This window comes from Sapajus apella, unplaced genomic scaffold (genome assembly GCF_009761245.1).
Source record: "Sapajus apella isolate SASKATOON/1434 unplaced genomic scaffold, GSC_monkey_1.0 scaffold17, whole genome shotgun sequence".
Lineage (NCBI taxonomy): Eukaryota > Metazoa > Chordata > Mammalia > Primates > Cebidae > Sapajus > Sapajus apella.
The window spans coordinates 8,994,688-9,019,047 of record NW_022436957.1 but is presented as its reverse complement, the minus strand read 5'-3'; the positions used below and the strand labels follow the sequence as shown (position 1 = coordinate 9,019,047).

The following is a 24,360-nucleotide window of genomic DNA, read 5'->3' as shown; positions in this document are numbered from 1 at the left end:
TATTGCAGAAGAACTATAATGAATCCCTCCTAATGTGATCACCAGATCGTCAGAGAATGTGTTCAACATGACATCTCCTAATTGTGACATTTTCCTGCAACTAGGGAGAGACCAAGCATAATTTTTTGAGGAGTGAAATTTCCAGCAGCAAAACTGCTTGGATGATTACTTTAGGTTTTCCCTACAGTATTTTCTAAGGCAATGTAAGTAAGTATAATTAAGGCTGTTTTGAACATGTACTCTCTGTGCAGGATAATAAGGATAAGATTTAAGAATCTGTTGCTGATTTATGCAGCATGTGTTTGCTGTCTTAAAGAAAGACTGTGACAAGGTTTTTCAAATGGAGGATCTGATTTTCGCTCAAGACCGTGCCTGTTTTAAAAGCATTTGTTTTACCACTATTAGGATATTATTTAAGAGTGAGGTGCACCTGTAATCCCAGCATTTTGGGAGGCTAAGGTGGGTGGATCACCTGAGGTCAAGAGTTTGAGACCAGCCTGGTCAACATGGTGAAACCCCGTCTCTGCTAAAAATACAAAAATTAGCTGGGCATGATGGCACGTGTCTGTAGTCCTAGCTATTCAGGAGGCTGAAGAAGAAGAATTGCTTGAACCCAGGAGGTAGAGGTTGCAGTGAGCGGAGATTATGCCACTGCACTCCAGCCTAGGGGACAGAGAGACACACTCTCTCTCTCTCTCTCTCTCTCTCTCCCCCCCATATATATATATATATATAAAATTTATGAAAACGAAACATCTATACAGCCGGTGTTTCCCTTGCAAGACAAAAGAACTACTCTTTTTAAAACAGTTTAATAAAAATCAGTAAATAAACCTTAATATGAAGAGAATGCACTGATGATAAAATTATTAACTTAATGATAAAATAGTTAATAATTATTAGTCTGTTTTTCTGTATTTTATTACAGAGAAAAATGGAAAGAATAATGTGTTTTCTTTCTTTCCTGTATAGATCATGTTATTCTTATGTTGTGAATAATGTTCTAATTTATTATCTGCTTCTCTCTGCCATATAGACCAGCATGCTGGATTCCACTGTGCTGGACAGGCAGGGATTAACTTTCATTTTATAGCTCCATGATGTGTATACACTCTGGAGCCATGTGGGATATTATCTTTGTGGGACAAATAAGTTACAAGGCTGAAGTCTTTGATTTCCCTATAGAATTCCAGAACCCTCTCCTCAGGGCTATTTCAGAGGGCAGTGGCATCACAATTCATAGAGATCAAGAGAATGGGACCTGTCTCAATGGCAATGCCGACAATAAATAGTTATTGATATTTTTAGTTATATAATATCAATGATACTATAATCCTGGGTTTCTCAACCTTGGCACTATTGACATTTGGGGCCAGACAATTCTTCGTTGGGGGTCTGGGGGTGTGTCCTGCTGCAACCACCAAACGAGTTCTCCTTTCCCACTGCCTAGACAGAGCCAAGTTACCAAGGCAGGGAAATTGCAACAGACAAAGAGTTTAATTTGCACAGAGCTGGCTGCATGGGAGACCAGAGTGGCACGGGAAACTGGAGTTTTATTATTAGTTAAATCAGTCCTTCGAAAATTCAAGGATCGGGGTTTTTAAGGATAATTTGGTGGGTAGGGGGTCAGAAAGTGGGGAGTGTTGATTGATGGGGTCAGATATGAAATCATAGGGAGTTGAAGCTGTCCTCTTGGCGCTGAGTCGGTTCCTGGGTAGGGACCACAAGGCCAGATGAGCCAGTTTATCAATCTTGATGGCGTCAGCTGGTGCATTGCAAAGCAGGGTCTGTAAAATATCTCAAGCACTAATCGCAGGTTTTCCAACAGTGACTCTAAAAACCATAATTTTTAATCCTGTGGCTAATTTGTTACTCCTGCTAAGGCAGTCTAGTCCTCAGGCAGGAAGGAGGAGGTTGTTTTGGAAAAAGACTGTTACCATCTTTGTTTCAAAGTTAAGCTATAAACAAGTTCCTCCCAAAGTTAGTTTGGCCTGTGCTCAGGAATGAACAAGAACAGCTTGAAAGTTAAAAGCAAGATGGAGTCAGTTAGGTCAAATCTCTTTCAATGTCATAGTTTACTCAGTTATAATTTTTGCAAAGGTGGTTTCACTATGCATTGCAGGGTGTTTAGCAGCATCCCTGGCCTCTCCCCATTAGATGCCAGTAGTACATCCCAAGTCCTGACAACCCAACTGTCTTCAGATTTTGCGGAATGTCCCCTGGGGAGCACAACACACCCCTATACCCACACCCCTTTGAGAACCACTGCTGTCTTGACAGGGCAGAAATTGCTGACCAAAAGTATCTAGGGAAGAGGCCAAAAAAAAAGAATGATGCTTCAGGCTTAAAGGCTTTGAAAGCCCACATATTGCTGCCTTTTTAATGCAAACAAGATGCTGCAGATGCAGGCAGTAGTACAAGCACATAGAACCTGGCTTTTGCATAGGGATGGCCATGCACTTTGCCGGGCCCCTAGGTTGCAATGGGCACCCCTGGAGAAGGCTGCCAGGATTCACCTCATAGATGCAAACCGGCCCACCAGGGAAATCATGCCTGGGACAGAGTAAATAAACAGAATCTTCTCGAAGTAGCCCAGCCCAGGCAAAGGAAGGAATGAAGGACAAAGAAGGCTTGCTAGGCAGGCATTTGTTTCTTGTATATAACCTTGTTTTTAAAAAACTTAAGATAAATTAACATAATATAAATTTCACCATTTTGGCCACTTTAAAGTGCACAATTCATGGCTTTTAGTGAAACTGTCACCTCTATCAAATTCCCAAGCATTTTCATCACCCCAAAAGAAACCCATATTTTTTTTTGAGATGAAGTCTCACTCTATTGCCCAGGCTGGAGTGTAGTGACACAATCTTGATTCACTGCAACCTCCGCCTCTTGGATTCAAGCAATTCTCCTGTTTCAGCCTTCCTAGTAGCTGAGATTACAGGAGTATGCCACCACACCTGGCTGATTTTTTTTAATTTTTAGCAGATGTGGGGTTTCACCATGTTGGCCAGACTGGTCTCCAACTCCTGACCTCAAGTGATCTGCCTGCCTCAGCCTCCCAGAGTGCTGGGATTACAGGCGTGAGCCACTGCGCCTGGCCTAGGAAATCCCTATATATTAAGCGGCCACTACACTTTCCTTCCTCTCCTAGTCGCAGGCAACTACTAGTCTACCTTCTGTCTCTCTGTAGATTTGCTTATTCTGGACATTTCATATAAATGGAATCATACAATATATGCCTTTTGTTTCTTGCTTATTTTACTCAGCATGTTTTGAATGTTCATCCATGTTGTACCATAGCTCAGGACTTCATTTATTTATATTGCCAAATAAAATTCCATTGTATGGGTATACCATACATGTTTATTCATTCATCAGTTAATGGACATTTGGGTTGTTTCCACCTTTTGACTATTACGAATACTACTGCTATGAACATGCATGTACAAGTTTTTGTTGAATACCTACTTTTAATTCTTTTGTGTATATATCTAGAAGTGGAATTGCTGGGTTATATGCTAATTCTATGGAGAGTAACCAATTTGTAATCTATAAATCTAGAGTGATTGGCTTTTATTCTATGATGATTTAAAAATTTACATTGAACAGACTTTAACAAAACACCAGCGACAGCTTCTAAAAAGCCCTAGAGTAGGCCTTCCTTAACCTTGAGTTTCAAATGCTCTTGGACAATCTCTGGATTAGTTTCAAGAGAACATAAAGCCTGTAGAAATTGGGTGTCAATTTTGCGCATGTGCAAATGTGAACTTTACTGAGGAGAAGGTTGTCGTTTTTAGTAGGATCTCAAAGAGTTCCATGAGTCCCTCTGAACCTGGAAACCTCTGTCTTAGAAATACCATTCAGCTGTTTTAAGCAAGAAAAGGGTTGCAATCCTGGTGTTAATGCTTGGGAGTGGTGTAATCACCAGCGAACATCAACATTTCTGAGCTCCTCATTTGTGAAATGGTAGCAATGACAATACGTACCACACTGTGCTATCATAAACTTTCAATGTAATTATACCTGTGATACATCTAAGAGAGCCTGGCACAAGGGGGCTGCTCAGGATGTGCAGACTGCCCTGGGGAGGGGGCATCAGCTCATCTTTTGGATGTTTGAAAGCCTTGTCCTTTATTGAATGTGTCCTGAACAACTCATCTTCTGTAGGGGAGGTCGAACACCAGAACAAACTCTTACACTGCTAAGAATAGATATGTTTAAAAAAAAAAAACCAAACTGAAATTAATGTTCTTAGGAAAGTCTAAGTAATTCCTTGAAAAATCTTTTTAGGATATAACTAATAAAACTAATTTAATAAATTCAAATTCCTTTCCTAATAATTGGATACTATTCTCAATCCCTGGCTTTGGATGTTAATGGGTTTTTTTCTCCCCTCCCCTCCCTTAACCTTCCCTCTCCTTCCTTCCCTTCTCCTCCTTTTCCCTCCCTTCCCCTCCCTTCCCTTCCCTTCTCCCCTCTTCTGCTTTCCTTTTTAGTCTTGTTGCCAGATAGTCCGAGTTTACTGAGAAATGGCTACCCCAGGGCACCACCACATATCTAACTGGGCAAACAAGGAACCACAGTATTATCTGTGAAGCCATTTTCTTTCCTACCCATGCCCACCCTTCCACTGAGCCCATATCACTTCCTGACCATGGCAGTTCCCTAACCTGATTCTTCCACTGTCTTTGCTCTCTGTTCTCAATTACTACCACAGCCTCCTCGTAAGTGGTCCCCTGTATTCATCTGCCCACCTCCCCCCGCAACATCATTTGCTGATTCTCAACACTGCTGCCAAGGTGATCCTTTCATACTGCTAATCTATTAAGCCACCCCTTGTAGAAATGCTTTCATGGCACCTCTGCATAAAAGCCACAGTGTTAGCAGAGACAACTGTGTAATCTGGTCTATACTATCCACTCTGGAATTATTGCCTACCATCCTCTCCCCCTTTCAGAGGTGTTTCCCATTCTTGAACATGCCACGCTCCCTCTGACCTCAGGATCTCTGTACAGTCTGGTCCGTCTACTTGGAGCACTCTCTGCCACCACCTCTTTCACCTGCGAACACCCAACCATCCTGGATGTTTTAAGGTGTCCTCAGAAGCATTGTATCTTACCCTTCTGCCCACAGATTAATTGCTTCTACCAAGATACTCATAGCACTTATCATAATTATACATTTACAGTTATCTGATTACTGGATTATAGTTGATCTCACTCAGTGGAATGGAAATTCCATGAGGGCAAGGGCTTTATTTTATTTTATTTTTTGTATTGCTAGCGCTTTACAGTGTATATATACATGTGATGTCAGAAAGAAAGAATGCTAAATTCATCTATAATGCTAAACGTGGTAGAAATATGATACTAAACTTACCTAAAGAAGAAAAACTATCTTTGATTTATATCAGTAGACCTCGAAGAGTGGTCCTCAGACACCTAGGGGTCTGTGAGACCTTTTCAGGTGTTTCATGAAGTTGAAACTATTCTCATAGTATCTTGAAGATGGTATTTGTCTTTTTCACTCGGTTGAGAGTTGCAATAATGTTGCAAAGCAATGGGGAGCAAAACTGCTAGCACCTAAGCATGAGTCAAGGTGGTGGCAGCAAACTACAAGTGGTGATTACGTTCTTCACATTATACACTTGACGGAAAAAACAAGTGCCACCTAAAGTTATTACTCTTACTAAATTTCAGCGCACACATTTTTAAATTCTGTGTGACAGAACAAGAAGTACATCTAAATCATTTCAGTTGCATACCAAACTCCTATATTGTCTCAAGGACAAGCACTCAGTGACTGGTAGAGGTGAGGTGCCACTGTTTGAGTTGCCAACTAAACTAGCTGTTGTTTTCATGTTAACACTATTTTAACTTGAAAGGGCAACTGACAACTAATGATTATTCAGACTTGGGGGTTAGGCAGACATTTTCTCAAAATGAATGATACAAGTCTGTCACTTTAAGGAAAACGATTGACAGTATTTGGTGCAAATAATACAATTTGAGTTTTCAAGTGACAATTAAAATTGAAGAAAACTTGAATCTACCCCCAAAAGATTGACAACTTTTTAACACTTAAAGACTTCTCTGATGAGATCCATGGTGTTAATGAGTGTGATGTTAAAATACTGTATGAGGAAAACCTGCATAGCTCAACAAACCAATATATTCCTAACGACCAACATGATGTTACGATTGTGCATGGGTAAAGCATACGCTCAAAATGCAAGGTATGCCAATGGGTTTTAATGTAACAGATTATGAAAAGCACAGCAGTATGCTTTCAAATGTCACAATGCATCTTTTCTTTAGGAAACCATCACTTGCGATTTGGCATAGTACCAAAGATGAGTATCACAGCTATCTAAAAAGGCTATCAAGATACTGTCCTCATTTCTAAATAAGTATCTGTTTGAGGCTAGATTTTCTCCATATTTCTCAACCAAAATAATGTTTCACAATATATTGAAAACAGAAGTAAAGAAAACAAAAAAAATTTCACCCCAAATATTTTTCTTTTTCTTTTTCTTTTTTTTTCTGAAACAGTGTCTCACTCTGTCGCCCAGGCTGGAGTGCAGTGGCACCATCTTGGCTCACTGCAACCTTCACCTCCCAGGTTCAAGCAATTCTCAGGCCTCACCTTCCCAAGTAGCTGGGACTACAGGCACACGCTACCACCCCCAGCTAATTTTTGCATTTTTAGTAGAGATTCGGTTTCATCATGTTGGTCAGGCTGATCTCGAACTCTTAACCTTTGTTGATCCACCAGCCTTGGCTTCCCAAAATGCTGGGATTACAGGCATGAGCTATTGCGCCTGGCCCCAAAATACGTTTCTTTGATATCTTTCAAGATGGTTATTCAGAGGGGCTGGAAACACACAAACAGCTAAAATGCTGCTTTTTGTGGGGGAGATTTGCATCTATAGAGAAAAATCTGCATTGGTGAAATACACAGCCAGGCTTGCTCTGCCTCCATGCCCCTTGTCCAGATCTAGGAAGGATTGGCTAGAGAGACTGACAGCTTTGGGGGCTTGAGAGAAACGTGTTTTTTCTGAGAACTGCTACCTGTGGGGTTTCATCTGCCATTGCTAGCCAAGCCTCTCTTTTTCTCTCCCCCGCCATAACCACTCTTGCTGCACTCCAGGCCTCTTTTCTGTAACCTCAAGATGGTGTAAAAGCATCAACTATCTGGCCCTTTCTTTAAGTTTTCATATTTTGTATGATTCCCATGTGCACATTGATAAATTTGTATGCCTTTTCTCCTATTAAGCTACCTTTTGCCAGTTGATTTTCAGTGAAAATCAGAAGGTGAAGTGGAAGTTTTCCTTTGGCCCCTACAGAAGCAAATATGAGAATCCAACTGCTTCTATTTAGGCAGGCACTGAAGAGATGGCAAAATGTAAGACAACGCCATTCTTCTCAGTAAATTTATTTTTTAATCTGGAAAAGTTATTTTCATAAAATATGTTTTTGTTTTGACACATACTAGGTTAATTATTGTGATTTTTAAAGAATTAATATTTAATTTTTTTCTCAGTTTTAATTTTGAATACAATGAGCACCAATTGATATAATCCGCATAAACACAAACTCTTTGCCATCCTCCATGATTCTTAAGACCATAAATGATTCCTGAGGCGGAAATGTTTGAGAACTGCTGACTTTCAATATAAAGATTTCCATTTTAACATTTTTGAAATTGCTGATGGTAATTAGAATACAAATATAAGGTAACCAAACTGTAGAGTCTGTAGAGGTGAGAAAGCAAATGTACTTCACTTACTTTATTTTATTTTCGAGACAAGGTCTGGCTCTGTCACCCAGGCTGGAGTGCAGTGGCACAAACTTGGCTCACTGCAGTCTCCGCCTCCCAGGCTCAAGCCATCCTCCCACCTCAGCCTCCCGAGTAGCTGGGACTACAGGCACCACACCACCATGCCTGGCTAATTTTTGTGTTTTTTTGTAGAGACAGGGTTTACACCATGTTGCCCAGGCTGCTTGACCTCCTGGGCTCAAGCGTTCCACCCCACTTGGCCTCCCAAAGTGTTGGGATTACAGGCATGTGCCACCACGCCTGGTCCTCACTTATTTTAGTAATACCCCTCTCAAGAAAAAAAAAAAAATGTGACTCTATAAATTATAAAGCAAAAAAGCTGAGGACAGAGTCACACATATGCACCTGTTTACGAGCACAGGCATAGTATCCAATTACCATGTCTGAATGCCTGTTTCCAAGTATGCACAACATATAGGTGAGGGAAAAATGTCAAAAGCATAAATGTTAATAGAGGACAACTCTGATTCATCTGAACTGTTTGATTACCAGTCTGTAATTACTAGTAACTAGTTCAAACACATTTTCGATCTTGAAAAAAAGTTGATCTGTTAAGACTGGATCAGGGATGCGCTGCTCTTATAACTGCCCAGCAGGTTCCTTCACCTTGCCCACTGCCTAGACAGAGCCCATTTATCAAGACGGGGGTGGGGGGGTGAGGGGGTAGGGGGAGGAGGGGATTGCAATGGAGAAAGAGTAATTCACACAGAGCCTGCTGTGCAGGAGATCAGGTTTATCATTACTCAAATCAGTCTCCCCGAGCTTTCCAGGATAGGAGTTTTTAAAGATATTTGGCTGGTAGGGGCTTGGGAAGTGGGGAGTGCTGATTGCTCAGGTTGGAGACAGAATCAAAGGCGGGGTCAAAGTGTGGTTTGCTTGCCGTCTTCTGTTCCTGGGTGGGATGGCAGAACTGGTTGAGCCAGATTACCGGTCTGGGTGGTGTCAGCTGATCCATGGGTCTGCAGAATATTTCAAGACTGATCTTAGGTTTTATAATAGTGATATTATCCCCAGGAGCAATTTGTGGAGGTTCAGACTCTTGGAGCCAGAGGCTGCTTGACCCTTAAACTGTACTTTCTAATCTTGTAGCTAATTTGTTAGTCCTGCAAAGGCAGACTGGTCCCTAGGCAAGAAGGGGGTCTTTTCGGGAAAGTGCTATAATCAGTTTTGTTCCAGAGTCAAACCATGAATTGAATTCCTTCCCAAAGTCAGTTCGGCCTATGCCCAGGAATGAACAAGGACAACTTAAATGTTAGAAGCAAGATGGATTTGGTTAGGTCTGATCTCTTTCACTGTCATAATTTGCTCAGTTATAATTTCTGCAAAGGTGGTTTCACTCTTTGTTATGTTCTTCTGTATGTTTTCTATGCTTGAACTATTTCATGAAAATATAATAAAAGAAGTGAATCATGTTGGTAAATTGGGGAACAGAATGATATTCAAAGTGGCAACAGACTATGGCCATACCACTCTGAATGCACCCGATCTCATCAAAGTGGAATAGAAAGGTAAAGAAGACTCTCAAACAATTTGATTTCTTTCCTTCCTTTTTTTTGAGACAGAATCTCACTCTGTCACCCAGGCTGGAGTGCAGTAGCACCATCTCAGCTAGCTGCAACCTCTGCCTCCTGGATTCAAGCAATGCTCCTGCCTCAGCCTCCTGAGTAGCTGGGACTACAGGCCGAACTCCTGGCCTCCAGTGATCTGCCTCCCTCAGCCTCCCAAAGTGCTGGTATTACAGGCGTGAGCCACCATGCCTGGCCTCAAACAATTTGATTTAATAACATTTCTTCTTTACCCACATGCTTTTATAATTTTTTCCAAAACCATACTGGCCTGCTTGATCTTATGCTTGAGCAGAGTCTCTCTTCCTCCCTCCTTGTTTCTGGACCTATCTCTACATTCACTGAGGGGAAAACATCAGAGAACCTTAGACGCCAAGTTCCCAACACTCTGCATGGGGCCCTTCCAGGGAATTCGCTGCACAGTTCCTTCAAGTCTAAGCCCAGCTCCCTCCACACATGTCCCTACCCCAGCAACTATTTTTACCTAAGAATTGACTGATAAAGGAAGCCTGCTCCCTCCAGGGGCAAAGATCTGGTTTCCTGGCAGTGTCTGGCAGAAAGACAATGGCCCCAAAACATACACTCTCTACTTTAGACACAGGTTTTAGCTTCTGAGAACTTCTACCCACTTCCCTTTACAGAGATGGTCAAAGAACTTTTATATTTTATAGTTGGTGAAGATAATGACAGGAGTTGATAAAAATTCCACTTTAGCACTTTTAGCTGTTAACCTTATTACTGTCCCAAATATTTTCTTAGTGTGTTTGTTTTATTATGCAGGATTTTATTTTAGGGAATATTAACATATAATGAAAGACACAAATCTTAAAGTACAATGTGTTTTGACAAGTGCGTACATACGGCACCACCTAACCCAGACCTCTGTGAAAATGAATCTTTACCTTCATTCCAAAAAGTTTCCTCTCACCCGTTCCTTCCCAGCAAAAACAATCACAGCCCCACTCCCCTTTAGAGACAACCACTGCCTGATTTTTCCACATTTTTAAATTTTGAAGTGTATCTGGGAACTGGGGAGGTAGGAGGCAAATTTCTCAGAGTTCTTATTCATTAAATGAATTGAACAGTGGGTTAATCCAAAGGGGCTCTGCTCAGTCTCAAACTGGAGGCCAAATTTACAGAAGTGGGCTTTTGATTAAGGGCTAGCTGAAACCTGTTTTCCTCAGAGTTGCCTCTGTTTTCATGGACTATATTCCCTGGTGCTATATTCAGGAGATGTCAGTGCTTAAGGGATAGGGAAGGAAAAAATAGCTAAGTATCAACATCAAGACTCAAAAGTTTAAAAGCTAGCTTTTGCTTGGAACTCATCATTTTTATGTTTATGTTTTATATATCAAGAGGCTACAGACAGGGGACCTAAATTTTAAGCCTAGCCCCAGCTCGGACTGGCTATGACCTTGGATAAATTACTTCCCATCCCTGAACTTCTTCCAGCTATAAAGTGAATATCACTGTATTGATTTCCACTATAAATCTGGTAGCTAGGGTATTTGGGATGATGGCTTGTTTATGTTTGTTCAGCCTTCTTTAGCCTCAAGGAAAGAAAGTGATCCTGGCCAAGGTGTTTATCAAAATAAGACCAAACTCCATCTATCACAGTGCAAAAAATGCCAAAGAGAAAGTTCAATGACGAAATTCACCTTAAAGTTAAGGGCCACTTCATGGGGTTGGGGGGGGTGCTGGTGATATTTTCCAAAATGTTCCAGAATTTTATTCATCATGACATAAATCATGTTATTTCTATTTCCTGTCAGATTGTTTTTCAGCTGTCATTATTCATAAATATGCAAAAAGCCATGCTGCCACTCCACCCCGCTGAAGTCACTTCTGTGTCGTTTTTGTTCATTAGACTGTTCAGGACAGATTCATTTTTATTTGGTTTATACAATAAAATAGCTACCAATGGTAATGCCTCTCAAACAGTATTTTGTTCCCAAAGAATCACACATAGGAACATTGAGGGGGCTGACTTCTGTGGTGGGAACTCAGCTGAGCCATTTGTTCTGACAGAAACCAGCTCTCCCTGTGAACGAGTCATTCTCCTTGGCAGCCCAGAGCGTCTCCGTTCTTTCTATGTTAGAATCTTGAGATCCTGTGTGGCCTCTGCTTCCATCCCTTCTCTTTCTCACTCCTCTCCTGCCCACAAAGATTCAAGTAGAGCCTGCTTGTAAATATCAAAAAAGCTATCAAAAAGTCAAATAAGCAAATCCCAAGGTCTAGAAATACTTTCCCTCCTCGCTGGCTGAATCTGCGCCTTGGTGTCAGGAGGGTTAGGAGGCAAGCACATCTGAATGCACGTCTAATGCCTTTGGTGCCTCACTATACTCTGCAAACCTGTGGGTGGATTGTGGTGAGTGTCTGGGTCTGTGCTGGGGACTCCAGTCCTCATGCCATGGCTGGAATTTCAGAAAGTGGGCACACTGAGCAGGGATTTAGGGGCTCCAGCTTGTAATTCCTGCTCTGGGGTGAGAAACCTCCATTTCCTAAGCATCAATATCCTGAGCTGGAACTGGGAAATGAGGACTGTGGGTTTGTAGATCTCTTCTCAGCCTTTAATGCACATCATTCTCATCTGGAGGTCTTGTGAAAAGTCAGATTCTGACACCACAGGGCTTGCGTGGGGCCCAAGAATTAGCATTTCTCACACACTGCCAGAGGATGCTGATGCTGCTGGTCTGTGGCCCATGCTTTGAAGAGTACATTCTGTGGCCAGGCATGGGTAAGGCACTTGGCTTTTAAAAATCTCCTAGAATTCTCACAAAATCCAGCAAGGCTGGTATTATCTGTATGTGATATAGAAAGAAATGTGCTCAGAGAGGTCAGGAGAGTGCCCGATGTCACACAGCTGGAATCTGAACTCAGGAGTATCTGGGTCCTCAGTAAATGAGGAGAATGAATGAAATGAGTGCCTTTCAGAATGAGTCCCCAGTCCAGTGGCATCAATGTCACCTGGGAACATGTTAGAATTGCAAATTCTCAGGCCCATCTCAGATCTATTCAATGAGAAACTCCAGAGGTGCACCCCCTCCCCAATCTGTAGGGTATACAAGTCACCCCCCTCAGGTGATCCTGGTGAATGTTCAACTGTAGAATCACTGAGTTGGACCATTGCTTTCAGATTTCCACATGCACATGAACCACCTGGGGATCTTGTTAATCTGCAGATCTTACAGATTCTGATTCAGCAGGGACGAGGTATGGCATGAAATTGTGCATTTTCCACAAACTTCCAGATGATGCTGATACTGCTGGTCCAAGGACCACACTTTGAGTAGCAAGGAATTGAATAATCTTGCCCTCTAGTCGGAAGACTGTTGGGTTACCCGTGGGTATTATTCTTCACATGCAGATGGTGGTGGGAGAAGGAAGCAGAGCATATTCCACAATTTAACTGCAGAACTGGTCAAAACCAGAAAACTTCGAATTCGATCTAAAAGGTCTGAGATAAGCAATAATACAATTTTTAAAAAAACAAAAGACAAGATATGCAGTTGCTTCAAATAGAAAATTCTGTCGAGCTCAGCATTGCCCTCAGAAAGTGGAGGTATTTTTTCTGCAAAGACCTCATTTTCTGGGATTCACAGCCTCACTCCATGTTTTCTCTGGCAGTGACACTATCGGTTCATCTTCCCTCTGAAATAGCATATACGACCAGCTGGCTTGCTGTAATGCAATAATTCATGGGACCCAAAGAACATGCAGTTTCATGAAGTTCCAAGTTCAAATCTGTTATTCACTTCAGTACAGAGGAGTAACAGTCACACTTGCTGTATGTCACTTGCAGTGTCATTCTTAGGTATGCTGAGAAATGTGCTTGGCTTGGTGTGACCTGGTTTGATTTGTTCTCATCACTGTCACATGAAGCCAACATAGCCAGAATTCATATATTCCCCCCCAAGAAAGTGCTTTCTCTCTTGCAGAAATAAGGGGGCCTTATTCTATGCACTTCAGTTATTTTTCCAGCCAATGCTGGATTTTCCTTCTGGACTTGTTATGCCTCTAAAATTTCTGTTTCCTTTGCAACCCCAAGCCCAGAACTTTGCCAAATCAGGCATAGTAAATAACACAAGCCTGACTTTACTATGACCTCCTTCTTTTGGACATTAATCACTATTTACCTTGCATTTTCTCTTTGCTTAAATGGCTGCCCATTGTCTTGTGTCTACTGGTAATTCCGGGAGATCACAGAGAAGAGGAGAAAGCCGTCATTTTGTATTTGGGTAGATTTGCAATATGAAAACATGGCTAATCTAGCATGCTATCTTGAGGCCCCAAAATATAAGATGACAATAAGACAGGTAGTTTGGGGCTAGCCACTCATAGGACATTTTGTTGCCCACCTCAGGGGAGGTTCCTGGTCCATTACCCCTGGGTGTTAAGTGTCTGGCAGCTGGGAATCAGGTGTAATTAACTTTTGTTTTCTCTTTTGATTTGGTACAGTGCCTTAGACATACCTGGTAGGCACTTAATGAATGTTTATTAATAAGCTAACTTCCCCAGATCACATTTTTTCCTGTTTTATTTTTTTTTCTACTTTTGCTTTTAGAGATCACATTTTTATATCTGAATTATATCTATATTTTATAACTGAATTTTATATCTAAATTACCCAATTTAACACTAATATTTATATGATGCTTTGAATTGAGGTATTCACTAGCACTGAATAATATTTCATTGGCTGGGTGTATCAGTTTTTCTATTCACCCACTGAAGGACATCTTGATGCTTCCAATTTTGGCAATTATGAATGAAGCCATCATAAACAACTGTAAAAAATAAAATAAATTGAAGCAATTGCTAATTCTGGCTTTCCAAATTTTGCTTTGCATCTATGATAATCTACTACTTTGCCTTTTTTCACCTACGACAAGGAATATTATAACCACTTTTCACAATTCCTGCTGACAAATTCTCGTAAAGTGAAAATAAAATAAAGTTGCAAGTCTAAATTTTAATTTCATGAGGAACTCAAAATTTGAAACTCTCAAATCTGATAAAGCATTTGACAGCGACAGTGAATATGGTAATAATTTTTAAAACTTTTAAGTTTTGATACATTCGAACTGTTTAATGAGAAGTTTAAAATAGTACTGGTTTTCCAGGTTTTCTGAATAGCAGGTTATGTCTATATCATCATTACAATTAGTTCTGGATGAGTCTCATATCTGTTTCCGTCCTTCCCATTCCACTGACGCTTCCTTAATCAGACCCTCACCATATGCTGACTGGGCTGTTACAGTAATTCCTACTTACTTCCTCCTCAAAGTCATTGCACTGCCACTGTCAAGAGCTATCCTGTTTTAGCCTATTGCCAACACACATTTAAGTCATCTAGGGAGAGCCCTTACTCTGACTCCATGCTGGTGATGACAATTTGGTTTTCTACATATAGTGGGCTACACGGAGAGTATATTGCTCTTTGTGATGCTCACATTTCTCATTATGAATGAACATACTGACATCCTGGTTTTACCTATCAGTTTCATTTTTGGCCAATATCAATGCACCTTTCAAAGACAGTTCCACCAATAGTGTGCCAACCATGTCAGGCTTTTGATCCTATGAGACTAATGATTAGACCCTGGATGATTTTTATTTCCCCCACGTTGTAAATACCACTCTGAGATGGAGATTTGTGTGCAGGAAGTCCAGTGAGACCAGCACCTGTGATTAGGGTGGAGTTCAACTGCAAGGCATTTGCAACAGAGGCCGCAGCCAATTACATGGCGAACTCTGGAGCTGGGATGGCTCTTCAGAGTTGTCTCGCCTCCAACAAGGGGCCCCGCCTTTGTAATCCCACATTACCCAGTCACCGGATGTGGGCTGCCCCCAGAGATGAGGCATAACTTTGAGCTGGTTGGCTCCCTTGCTAAGAAGGGCACTGGCTGTGAGTAGTCAGCGGCAATAGGCCACCAGCTGGGGAAATGAATGCCCATTCCAGAAGGGGTTCTCGCAGATGTTCCAGAGAACCTCCATGTACCTGGGGGAAGCTCTCTCTGGTATTGATTGCTTGCATCACTCATTTGTATCACTCTGTGCTCGCTTATTATTATTGTTTTAGACTGAGTCCTGCCCTGTTGCCCGGGCTGGAGTAGAGTGGTGCAATCGCAGCTCACTGCGACCTCTGCCTCCCGGGCTCAAGTGATTCTCTTGCCTCAGCTTCCCGAGTAGCTGGGATTACAGGCGCCCGCCACCATGCCCAGCTAATTTTTGCATTTTCAGTAGAGACAGGGGTTTTGCCATGTTGACCAGGCTAGTCTTGAACTCCTCACCTCAAATGAGCAGCCACCTGCTTCAGCCTCCCAAAGTGCTGGGATTACAGCTGTGAGCCACTGTGCCTGGCTTTCTTTGCACTTTAGGATACATCATGAAGCTAGGATCTATGTCTCTTTATCTTTGAATCCATACCTAGCACAGTATCTGGCATGAGGAAGAGCTATACGTTTTTGTTGAATACATGTTTAAAGTTTGGTTAAATTTTATGTTTTTACTATTTTAAATGCAGGCTTTATTTCCTTATTAATTTTCTCTTAGCCACCAAAACATGTTTCTATTTCATTTCTAAGACATAAAATTTGAAACACTGACAGCTTCTATGTTATGTCAAGAAATTTGTCTACAACTCTACCTTTAATTTTGATTAGTTTTTATCACTTGTTTTATATCTAAAACAGTGATGTCCAATAGAACTCTTGGCTATGATAAAAATGTTCTGATATACTCAGTCTAGTGTGAACATTGATCTGCTCTAATTTGGCATCATGGTTGGGTGCTCTGGTAACAAGAACACAGTCCCTGGTTTAGTAGACTCAGCAGGAATGCAGAACCTGTTTGATCAGGAGCTGTGATGGATGTGACTCCTAGTGAGGAGTGTCAGATGCCAGTTCTGTAGGCATAGGACAATTTTCTCTGACTACACCACACATCCATTCCAGATATTGACTGCAAGTCAGCAGTTTCGTCAACAGCGTACGGACTGAAATTGCTTTGGCCTAGTTCAGTTCTCTATGGCCTCAAGTGTGGGATATTTATTTAATGAGACCACTGAATAACTGGAGTTTGCTTGTGGTATTTGAGTTGAAGCAAAATAAATTAGATTACATTCACCTGTTGTTATGGTTTGGCTCTGGGTCCCCACCCAAATCACATCTCAAATTGTAATCCCCAAATGTTGATGGAGGGAGGTGATTGGATCACGGGGGCAGTTTTCCTCATGTTGTTCTCATGATAGTGAGTGAGTGCTCAGGAGATCTCATAGTTTTATAAGGGATTCCTCCCCCTTCACTCTCTCTTTTCCTTCCTGCCGCCTTGTGAAGAAGGTGCTTGCTTCCCCTTCACCTTCTATCATGATTGTGAGTTTCCTAAGGGCCTCCCCAGCCACGTGAAACTGTGAGTCATTAAACCTCTTCTTTTCCTTAAATTACCCAGTCTCGGGTAGTATATAGCAGTATGAAAACAGGAAAACAGGCTGATACACCTGTCCATCCTATCTTACTTTCTGGCTCAAGGACATTTTAACTTGTTTAATCTTTATTTTTATTTCCATTTCCACAGGTCATAAATTTAATCCTAGAACTTTGCAGTTATTAAAAGAAAATCTTTCTTTCCTCTCAGATTCTAGCAAGATTGTCCAGTTGATTGGAATAGTCTTTTCATTTAAAAAAAGAAAAATAAGAAAAGAATGTAATCAGTGAGTTATCTTCAATATTGAAAAAAAAAAACAACCAAGTTTAAACCTAGAAATCTTTGAGTTTTACAAATTCTTAAAATTATATTCTAGCATCAGCAATGAGTATTGTAGTATTCATATTGAAAAAAACTAAGTTTTATCTAAGAAATATTTGCAAAAATTCATACTAGTTCAGCAATTTATTCAATGTCAGGATTTTCTGTGTTTTATTTCCTTGTGTTATGATATTTCCAGTTATATAATCTTCCTAGAGAAAGAGGAATAATCTGAATTAAGTGTGTCAAATAAATGGATGTGAATCTTTCTCTTGATATAAACACTTCACACAAAGTTATTTTCAGGAGCACCTTTGGTAATTCCCTAATTAGGTTATTGAACGATTTTTTAAAAAATCAGTACTAATGTTCTGCATTTAACTATAATATACAGACTTCTCCCCATTATTTGAATGCCAGCAATTCCAATAATGAGAACACTGTGTCTCATCCATGTGCCAAACCCATCCGGTAGTAGCTGCTATAAAAAGAGGAAGGGAGGAGCAACCAGCACCCAAGTCAAGAAGCCCCTGACTTTGTCGTATAAATTAAACAGAGTGACACGCAAATTTCAACATTTGTGTATCCTTATTGAAGCAAAAATGTCACACCTTATTTGAAATCCCTGCACATTGTCTCACTGTAATATGGAATCTGAAGGCCAATTCCGATTATATCAGGGAGCCAGGGTTGCGGATTAGCTCCAAAGAAGACCATCAAGTACAACCCCTCTCCATCTTCTTTCTTTGAAAGAAAGTCTGATTGTTTGAAATGTATTAAATCCACTTAATGGTGAATTGTTATTCCAGTCACAGAAGCTAGTAAATCTCAAAGCGGAAGAATATATACTTAGGATTTTTTAAACTCAAATAAATGTTTCATGTTGGACTGCTACATGAAATCATGAAAAATGAACTTGGAAAAAATATGAAAAATGTATGCTTCATGCTTCTAGTACATTTCAACACCAGATTTTAGTGTAATATACAGTGATGGTTACCATAACAACACAGTCATCCAGAACCTCGATTATGCATATAAGAAAACTGGCAGTGAAATAGAAAAATAACTATCTTTCTCATAGTCACCTAGTATTTCACCTTTACATCAGTTTTCTAGATTTGGGCTCTGAAAATTGCTGATCATCTATCTAAATTATAGATTCGGAGCCATTTCTCTTGATAAATCCTGGAATATTAGAACAAAAGAAGATAAATACAGTAAATGTGAGTCAGGCCCCCTTTTCTCAATGACTTAAGAATTCAACATAATTGATGAGATGGAGTTGAAGCAAACGCTGGAATTAGGGAAAGGGAGAACTCATAGTTTTGAATTAAATGATGTGAAAATGGATAATTATTTATCTAAATGATCTGAGTATTGCTTTGGAATAGAATATTACATGCACCATCCAGCATAGGAAATATTACTGTCCCTTTCAACAAAACAGCTGATGGCATTTAGTATGTTGGCACATCAGTGTGGGAACTTCGCTTATTTATTATTCTGAATGATTAGTAATAAAAATGTATGTTCACAAGCAACTTGTGATAGGTACTGAATCAAACTGAAACCATGGCCCCTTAATTTCCCTAAAAGATTTTTACACAAATAGTTTTGAGAAAAACAATGGAGAGCTGTTTCTAGTAAAGTTTCTGATTTTTCAAAACTATCGGTGAAAAATGCCACCTTTCACACAAGTGCCATGCTTATACATTTTTGGCATTAGGCAGGGAATCTGACTTGAGGTTAGAAAAAATCCAATGATGAAAATCCACCTCTCTAATAATAATGGCAAGTGTTTATGGAGTAATAACTATCAGTGACAGCTACTTTATTTAATATTATTTTACAATTTCATAACAACTCTTAAGGTAGACTCCATTTACTCTCCGTTTCAAAAAATCAAAGCTTATTATTCTCCATTTCAAAAATCAAAGTTTATTCCACTTCAAAAATGAAAGCTAAGTGACCTTAAGTAAGCTCCTCAGCGTCAAGCACTTTTCTCTGATTATTCATTTGTGGAATTTGATTGCAAAGTACCTGAAGGCAGATTCTGCATCTGTTTTCCTCCCCATTGTATGCTTACCATCCAGACTCTTGTCACCTGGTTCATACTACAAGATTAGAATATGAAACCTTTCCATACAATTTTCCAGCAATAAAGTTCTGTGCTAGCTGTATTAGCTATCTACTGCTGACTAACAAATTACCCTAAAACTTAGTGGCTCAGGACAATCAGTATTATTATTTCACAGCTTCTGTGGGTTAGGAGTTTGGGAGTAATTTTGTAATTCTGACTTAGGGTCTCTCATGAGGTTGTAGTTAGGACATTGGTGGGATTGCAGCCCTCTGAAGGTTTGATTGAGGCAGGAGGATCTGCCTCCAAGATGGTTCCAATATCTGATTGTTGATAGGAGACCTCTGTTCCTTGCCATAGGGGCCTCTCCATGAAACTGTTTAACCCTTCCCACTATATAGCAGCTGGCGTCTCTGACAGTGATTGATCTAAGAAAGAGGCCAAGGAGGAGTCTGCAGTGCCTTTTGTGTCCTAGCTTAGGGAGTCACACATCATCAGTTGCTTCTGCCACATTATATTTATTAGAAGCGAGTCGCTAACTACAGCCCACACTCACTGGGAGAGGAATAAGACTCTAACTTTTAAAGGAAGCAATATGAAAGAATTTGTGAACACAGTTTCAAGCTATCACATGAACAGACTTTGGAGTTCAGAAAATACTATAGTCATAGAAACTCAAGAACATTAAAAAAAAAAACAGTCTAATTTGACTTACCTGTAGGAGCTATCAATATGGCCACAATCAACTTGCCTGCACTAAATGTGATAAGTAATGTTAGGAAAATTTGCATCATTCAAATACTTTGAGTCCTGGTAATGTTATATGTCTGGATAATATTGAGATGAGATGCCTATTCAAATAATATTGTCTCTCTGACATATAATTACCATAGTGTAACATTTTTCTTAAAAGATCTGGTTCATAGTCAGTACCACTATTCAAAAAGACTCAAGGGTAAGACAAATTATTGAGATAGAAAAACAATGTATATATAATCTATTAATATTTGTAGATATCTCTCCTGCTTGCTTTACCAGCTTTATGGATTGTGTTGGTGCCTACAGTGCCATCTCTTAGTATTATTTTTTTTTTTTGAGATGGAGTTTTGCTCTTGTTACCCAGGCTGGAGTTCAATGGCGCGACCTTGGCTCACTGCAACCTCTGCCTGCTGGGTTCAAGCAATTCTCCTACCTCAGCCTCCCGAGTAGCTGGGACTACAGGCATGCACCACCATGCCCAGCTAATTTTTGTATTTTTAGTAGAGATGGAATTTCACCATGTTGACCAGGATGGTCTCGGTCACTTGACCTCGTGATCCACCTGCCTCGGCCTCCCAAAGTGCTGGGATTATAGGCGTGAGCCAACACGCCCAGCCATTATTCTTAAGCTTATAGCACTGTCAACCCCTGTTTTGTATTTTTCCAATCATGGAAAGCACCTCATTCAACCTTTGACATAATCCAAAGCCAGATGTAAGAGGAAAGAACCTGGATACTTTAAAAACCAAACAGCCAAACTGATTCTATTATCCGCTAATAAGAAGGTGAGAAGACAAGCATAGAGGTTAAAAAGTACCCCCCACACAAAACGAAGAATTGGTGGCTAGGATCAGATGCTCAGATTCTGGGCTTAAGGCCTGGATATCTTCTGGTTTTTAACAATGGTTTTTGTTTGTTTGAGACAGAATCTTACTGTATCGCCCAGGCTGGAGTGTAGTGGTGTGATCATGGCTTACTGCAACCTCCGCCTCCCAGGTTCAATCAATTCTTATTCCTCAGCTTCCTGAGTAGCTGGGATTACAAGTGTGCACCACCACACCTGGCTAGTTTTTGTATTTTTGGTAGAGATGGGGGGTTACCATGTTGGCCAGGCTGTTCTAGAACTCCTGACCTCAAATAATCTTCCCACCTTGGCCTCCAAAAGTGCGGGGATTACAGGTGTGAGCCACTGTGCCCAAAAGTTTTTAACAATATTTTTTAAAAACTTATTAAGGCTGGGCGCGGTGGCTGAAGCCTGTAATCCCAGCACTGTGGGAGGCCGAGGCGGGTGGATCACGAGGTCAAGAGATCGAGACCATCCTGGTCAACATGGTGAAACCCCGTCTCTACTAAAAATACAAAAAATTAGCTGGGCATGGTGGCGTGTGCCTGTAATCCCAGCGACTCAGGAGGCTGGGGCAGGAGAATTGCCTGAACCCGGGAGGCGGAGGTTGCGGTGAGCCGAGATCGCGCCATTGCACTCCAGCCTGGGTAACAAGAGCGAAACTCCGTCTCAAAAGAAAAAAAAAAAAAAAAAAAAAAAAAAAAAAACAACTTATTAAAGAAATACATGCTCACCAGAAAGTTTGAACATATAGAAAAGTAGAAAGAAGAAAACAATCACCACCCAGAATCAGCCACTTTAATGACTGGTGTATTTCCTTTACATCTCTGGTTCACATATATTTTTTATGTTGTCAGAACCACCCTGTCCACGTATTCTTGTTTATCCTGCTTCACTCACTAATAAGGAAAAACATTCCCCCAAATTATTACAGGTATTTATAGCTGTTTTTAAAGTCTATATTATGGTTTAGGGTATGGTTGTCCATGATACTGAATACCTCTCTCTTATTGAATGATTGGGGTATTTCTACTTTTAATTTATTTATTATCATTAATAGTGCTGCAGTGCACATCTTTGGGTTCAAAGCTCTTTATGAGCTTCGTGCATTTTCCTAGGCCAGTTTCTATGCAGTAGAATTACTGGTTCAAAAGTTAGGGGAAATTTTAAGTCATTGTTACATAAGGCCACAAACCATCCATGTCTTCAATAAGGTCAAATTACCTTAAATTTGAAATAATTGTATCTTCTTTCTATCCCTTTTCACTAAAACCTAAACAGATTTTTTGAATGCCTTCGTCATCTGGTGCATCAAGAGAAAAATGCACTTGCTTGAAACTACCTGCTTGATCTTTTAAAACTTGGACCTTTGTATCTGTGAACAGAATACACATTTAAATAGACATAAATTCCTGTTTTATATGTTCATGTGATACAAGGTGTTTATGAGGCAAAATGCAAATGTCAGAAACACAAGCAAGTGGGTTCAATGTCCCAAGATTTCATCCTCCTCTTCCCCTCACATTCACATCAAAGCATCTAGGGACAGGTCAGAGGCTCTGTAGGCCGATTGAGAAAAAACATCAATTTAATTGTGTTCAGTACAGCTGACGACATTGTATGATGAGAAAGAGAGAAAGACCATTTTGTGATGCATTTTCTTATCCCACCAAATTTTTTCGTTTCTTTAGAGCTGGCACAAAGGAAAAATAAAATGTGTTTATGAATCTGTAAATACTTTCAGGGAAAGATACCCAAGGTATATATTTTAAGTGAACAAACCAGATTGTAATGTAGTATACATTGCACAACTCATAATATGGGGAAGGCTTTACCTTAAGTTATGGGGATGGGGATTATTGGGGGAGGGACATCCATTTTGACTTTTTACATGTATGGTTTTAACAAACTTAAAAACTACATGTATGGCTCTTACAATAAAAAAATAAAGATTTTTAATCAGACAACATCAAAACTAAAATTCAAAGCCCATATTAATAAATGTTCATTCTTAAAAATACAGTGATTTCCCACTGCTATGACAATTTCTGCCACACTGACTTTTCTCTACCTCTGTTACATCCATCAAACAGCATGGAAAATCTACTGGAAGAGCGCAACTTGCAAATATCTTAGTTTTATTAGTGTCATTGTTGTGTAGGCCCTACTTTAAAAAGGAACAGTTTCCCTTTTTTTTTTTTTTTTTTTGAGACAGTCTCACTCTGTTACCCAGGCTGGAGTGTGGTGGCGCAATCCCAGCTCATTGCAACCTCAGCCTCCCTGGTTCAAGCAATTATCCTGCCTCACCCTCCTGAGGAGCTGGGATTACAGGCGCCCGCCACCACACCCAGCTAATTTTTGTATTTTTAGTAGAGACCGGGTTTCACACATTGGCCAGGCTGTTCTCGAACTCCTGAATTCAGGTAATGTGCTCATCTTGGCCTCCCAAAGTGCTGGGATTACAGGCATGAGCTGCCACGCGCAGCAGGAACACTTTTTCTAATGATAAAAAGCAAAGTATGTTCATTGTAGAACATGGAAAAATATAGGAAAGTATAAAGAAATGTGCAAAAGAAAGAAAACACTTTTCCATTCCTCTAGGGCTAATTGCATTTTTTCCTTTTTACTATATTTCCTATGCATGTGCATGGACATAAGATATATGTTCCTACATATATCTTCAGATATATTATTATTTTAGCAGCTGTCACTCAAAAAGAAAGCTGTCATTGTTTAGAAAAATCTTGGATTAATTAAAATGAAATTATTATTTTTGTAGGTCAAAGATGATCAAATATCAGCTTTTTCATATGGGATAAAAATGAGTCCTTATCTATAAGAATACATAAAAACGAAGAAATAGCTTAATTTTGTAGCATAAAAATTGACTAGCAAATTTGGGTCTGGAAAAGAACAGAGGAAGGTGAAGAGGGAGAACATGCCAGGTCAAAATGGCAGCCAGGTAGAGTTTTTGGAAACCATTCCCCCAGGAGAAATTGCCTGGTGCAGGGAAGCTCTTAAATATTTAGGAAGGCCTTTCTGGTGGTGATGACCTACCCACGAGAACATGCCTCTCGCAAAGGATCTCCTTCATCCCTCTTCAGAAGAGGAGAAGAGGAAACACAAGAAGAAATACCTGGTGCAGGGCCCCAATTTCTACTTCATGGATGTGAAATTCCCAGGATACTATAACCATGGTCTTTAGCCATGCACAAATGGTAGTTTTTTATGTTGGCTGCTCCACTGTCCTCTACCAGCCTACAGGAGGAAAAGCAAGGCTTACAGAAGGATTTTCTTTCAGGAGGAAGCAGCACTAAGAGCACTCTGAATCAAGATGAGTGGGAAACCATCTCAATAAACATATTTTGGAGATATATATGTATATATATAAGTTTAGGAAGATGGCATGTTTTACCTTGGTTTTAAGTAGTTAACATGATTACAATATCCCTTTTTGTAATCTTTTCAGTCTTTCAGAAAAGTCATCTATTCACACAATAGCCATGTGTGAGAAGACCTTGAGG

The 24,360-nt window shown here is 40.2% G+C and overlaps 2 long non-coding RNA genes across 2 annotated transcripts; one reads left to right on the top strand and one right to left on the bottom strand.

The window, feature by feature from the left end:
- Nucleotides 1–516: 516 nt before the first annotated feature.
- Nucleotides 517–23,986, bottom strand: LOC116556533. The gene is made up of 3 exons (XR_004271063.1): nucleotides 23,890–23,986; nucleotides 7,594–7,598; nucleotides 517–545 (listed from the first exon to the last, which is right to left on the bottom strand). It is a non-coding gene; the product is annotated as an uncharacterized LOC116556533 (long non-coding RNA).
- On the top strand, nucleotides 7,040–23,953 carry LOC116556534. Its single transcript, XR_004271064.1, has 3 exons — nucleotides 7,040–7,050; nucleotides 18,125–18,130; nucleotides 23,870–23,953. It is a non-coding gene; the product is annotated as an uncharacterized LOC116556534 (long non-coding RNA).
- Nucleotides 23,987–24,360: the final 374 nt, after the last annotated feature.